This window comes from Vigna radiata, unplaced genomic scaffold (genome assembly GCF_000741045.1).
Source record: "Vigna radiata var. radiata cultivar VC1973A unplaced genomic scaffold, Vradiata_ver6 scaffold_214, whole genome shotgun sequence".
NCBI lineage: Eukaryota > Viridiplantae > Streptophyta > Magnoliopsida > Fabales > Fabaceae > Vigna > Vigna radiata.
Window position 1 is genome coordinate 283,385 of NW_014541782.1, and position 5,031 is coordinate 288,415.

Sequence of the window (5,031 nt, forward strand, 5' to 3'; positions counted from 1 at the left end):
ATATATATATATATATATATATATATATATATATATATATATATATATATATATATATATATATATATATATATATATATTCGTCATGTTAACAACTTTTTTCGTATTGAATATGTGATGATTTTCTTTAATAATTTAAACTATCTAATTAGGATGTTTCAAAAATTTTCAAAAAAAAAAACAGAAAAATTACTTTGTAAAAATTATAGAAAATTTTGAAACAATGACTTAAGACTAGATTTGGAGGGAGAATTTTAGATTTTCTGCCTTACTTTCTAAATATATTTTAGATTATTCAATTATATATAATTAAAATCAATGACTTAGATAATAAACTTTTGTTATTATTGTTCATCTTATTTAGTAGTATAATCTCAAAAGTTCTATTAATTTCTGTTGTTAATTATATTTTTATTTTTAATATGAAGATATAATAAATCAAACATAACAAAATATTTTTTTTTTTAAATTTAATTATTATTATTATAAGTATATTTTGGAATGATAAATTGAAACATAAGGGCAAATTCTAAAAATGGGAAGTTTAAATAAAGGTTTAAACTTTTTCCCAAAAAAGTGTTAGACATTATTGTAGGAGTTAAATGGTCTATAAGTATTGTTGAACACTTGAAGTTTTTTAGAAGGGCTTAAAAAGCCTATTAAAACAAAAGCAAGGATAAGACAAATTTTTATATTGGTTCACTCTAAAATAAGCTACGTTCACTTCTTCCTTAAGCATTCTTAAGGAGTTACAAACAAGTTTGACCAGTCTTGATTTTACAAACTAACTTAATTTGTTATACGAGTTTCATCACACTCCTGGTATAACATTAGTTCAACTGACTAGATTGTTTAACTCCACTAAGTGAAACTAACAAGTGTTTTGATTTACTTATGAATCTGCAAAACAATAAGGCGTTTTTGAAATACAAGAACAAATGTTTACTCTCTTCGAAACCATATAAATTCAATATAAAAATATCCGAAAACTTGTAAAAAAAACTTTTCTTTTTCAAAGAGAAAGTCTAAACAATGTAAGCTTGAGAGGGAAAACAACAACGTAAGTGTAAGCAATAATATTTTTTGTTCCTTTACTACTCTTCATGTAATCCTCTTTACGTAGACTTCTTTGAAAATGATATGTTTCAGAACATCGACTTTGTGTAGGGATGTAGTTTTTTAGTATGAGGTCAGATGTTATGTTGCATCTTGCAAATGGAATTATATTGCTTGTATGAAAGAGACAAACAGAAGGCGTAAAGGAAACATTTTCAGAATATCTTCTTATCTTTTAACGTTCTTTTGATTCGATGTAGAAATTTTGAATAAGACTTTGTAGTGATTGATCTCCACACAAAAAAAGAGAGCACAACACAACAAACAATGGAGTATTATTTCATACATACATTAAAAGCATACATTATTTTGTTAAATATTTTTTGTTAAACTTCAAAATAATATTTGCTTAAAAATTTTCTTGACATAAATAAGCATATAATTCCTATTATTTAAATTCATTTTAATTTTAATAAAAAACAGTGACACGATCTTACATATGGACGACAAAAAATATTTAGAAAAAATTAAAAAAAAAAATATATTTTAAAAAACTATGAATTGACATGTGACATGTTTTTAACATCATTTGTAATTTGTTTTAAAAAAAATCTAATTGAGTTAATTTGTCAAAGATTATGACGTAATTGAGAAAAAAAAAATATCTTGAAGATCAATTTAAAACTTTTTAATCAAACTTAGGGATTGGATACACAAATAAGTAGATTTTGTTTCTAATTATAGTCACTACTATTGGTGTAAGTGACATTGACAATCCATTATTATCCAACATGTTTCATTGAAGATAATAAAATTTGTTTTTCGTTTAACATTAACCATATTATCATTTTATATTAACCATAAAATCACACAATTCTTAAAATATATAGACAATTAAGCAACATGACAATGACAAGATAACAATCTCATCATCCAATTAAAAAAAAATTAAATGACAGTGACTTAATTGTAAAATATAATTTTTTTAATGCCAATAAATAAATAATTCAAGTGAAAATATTCAAATCTATAAAATAAATGGATTAGTATGGAGTTAATTGAAATTATTCAAATCTATAAAGGATTTGAAACTTAATTAAACTATTATTTTATTAATATAAACTAAATTAATTATGACGTCTATAAATAGAAGTTAGATGTTTATTTCTTAGTTAACTGTAAAATATCTTTTCTATAGAAAAATATTTTTTATATGGAATGGGAAGAGGATGAAAAATGAAGGAAAGAAGGGGGAAAATGTAGAAAGTGAAATTATTTGGAAGTAGGAAAGGTGAGTTAAAATAAGAAAAAAAATTGTAGATGATCTGATCAATATGAACTAAAAAGGAATTAGTTTTTAAATTTAATAATTTAATAATTTACTAAAGTAGTTCTGGATTTATTTTGCAAAGGTTGAATTGTCACACCCCGTTTAAATACCCTCGTAAGTGGAGTACACTTGTCGACCGTCCGGTTCTTCCCTGGTGAGTGGGAGACAAACTCTGTCAAACTTTTAATTCCCTTTTCCTTCGTGATCCGTGTAGCAGCAGCAGAGCAGTGAACCCCAGAAAGTGGAAGTCAGGTGTCACGCTGGGAGTTGGCCGACCGTTCGGAATGGAGGCAGTATTTAAGGTAAAATGAGAAGTCTGACGCCACTTTTCCATGCAATCTTCTTCTTCTTCCTCAAACTCAACTTTCTGAAACCTCAAACTCTCCTCCTTCTCTCTAAACCTCCCAACCTTCTCTCTAAAATTCTAACCATTCTACTGTTCCGATCACCATTCAGATCACACCTGAAGANTTCTGGTGGTCTCCTCTTTCAATTGAANNGTCCGGTTTTGGGTTACACCTGACCTTGGAAAACTTAGAAGAATTGTTCCTACCAACCTACTTTCAAAGTCTTAGCTGGAATTAGAGGTAAGGGAAGCTTATAAAGTTTAATTATAATTTCTCTGTATGGTTTGAATGTATGCCTGATTTAATGTATGTTTGATTTCTTATGATTGAAATATGGTATGTTGTTGTATGAGTGGTATGATAAGTATAAAACTATGAATTTTGCACTGATATGAGTATGTATGAAACTTAGAGAAAATATGAAAATGAGATCGAAGGTCATTAGGACCGTTCGGTCCTCCCTTTTCTGTTCGGTCTGTTTGGACTAATTGGCCTAGTGTGATTACTAAACTTAGTTGGTATTCTCTAATTGTTTTATCAATAGCTATTTAGGAACGCTGGTCATAAACCAAGCGTTCGGCCTTCCAAGTGTTCGGCCTTAGGCTGACACTCAAATTATAAAACTTGCAAATCTAATATTCTTCCTTTGATACCGTCCGGTCACTTAATGACTGAACGGTCTAGTGAACCTTTAATTATTGAGACGTTCAGTTTACTTGACTAAAGTCCTTTTACTCCTTTAAAGAGTTTCTTCTTTCTCAATTCGTCCGGTTTGATAAGTGTTTGGTCATAGACCAACCTTCGACCATTATTAGTGCCTATTTTATGATACTCTTGCCAAACCGTTCGGATGACTATCACTTATAGTCAATCCTTGAGTTATGGTCGCATTCTTTGCCAAACCATCCTATCAACCATTTGACATTCTTCTGTTATTCAGTCTTACCTTTGATATGACCGTCCGGCCACTTACTTGAATTCTTGATACTCAGTTTCCCATTTCGATTAAACCGTTCGGTCACTATTATTTATAATTCAGTATGGGATATCTGGTACTTCTCTCAACACCCTAACAGCTTGGAAGTAATAACGAACCTTGATTGAATTTGGCTAAGTAAGNGAATTCCACTGGAGGAATGTCTCATGAATTGGTGATGATTGGTAAAGTATGAACGTGGGAATGACTCAGGTGTCGTCCTGATCCTGATATTCCATGAGGACGCTTTCTCAAGTAGAGAAAGGTCACTCATGTGTGGGAATGGCAGGAGGTCCGCGGTTATATGAATAGATAACCGTTTGAGGACTAACCTCGGGTGGCAGCTGATAAGGAAAGGCAGTTACTACACCACACCGGGTGCTAGGGACGACCGAGCTACATGTTCATACCGTCCGGACAGAGTCTTAGTGGTCGGTCATGATTTGAGGTCTGTAGTATGCATGTATTGAAATTGTATGCTTGCATGATTGATTGGTTTGAGTTTGTATGTTTACTTGTATGACGAAAATGATAAATTAAATTTACATAAGCTTACCCTTATCTGTTGTGTCTTTGTCTATGTTGACGTTCGGTATTCAACCGTTCGGTTATTCTCTTCGTGGCCGTGATCATCCTTTTGGATGTGAGCAGAGGTTACTTTGGAAGCTACCCTGGAGGACACTCTGGAGGATGCCGTGCAGACTGAGTTCCCCGTGGAGGCCGTGCCTGAGAGTTTTGCAGGACCGTCCGGTCCTTAGGATAGTTTCTCTTATTCTAGTTCTGTTGATGTTGGCCGTGAGGTCAATGAACTGTATTCCAGACCGTTCGGTCTATTTTGTAAACGTTGTATTTTATATTACTGATTGTATAGTTTTAAACTTCAAGTATATTTCATACCTCTCTACTTATTCATCACTGTTCTCACTTATTATTCATGTTAACTCCTGAAATGAAGTGTAACTTCTGTTATATATTTATTGGGATGTTACATGAATAATGAAATGTGTATATATTTGAATGCATATGTTTGAATAATGAATTGAAAAAGAAAGTTATAAAATTTTTTACAATTTAATTTTTAAATTTTCTTTTACTAAAAAAATTTGAATATATGTGTTTTAGTTGAGTATGTATCTTGTAAATATTTCAAAACACTTTCAATCTTTAAACTTCAAGATTTATTTGTTCTCTTTAGCTTTTAAATTTAATAATTTACTAAAGTAGCTCTGGATTTATTTTGCAAAGGTTAAATAATGAAATGTGTGTATATTTGAATGCATGTGTTTGAATAATGAATTGAAGAAGAAAGTTCTAAATTTTCT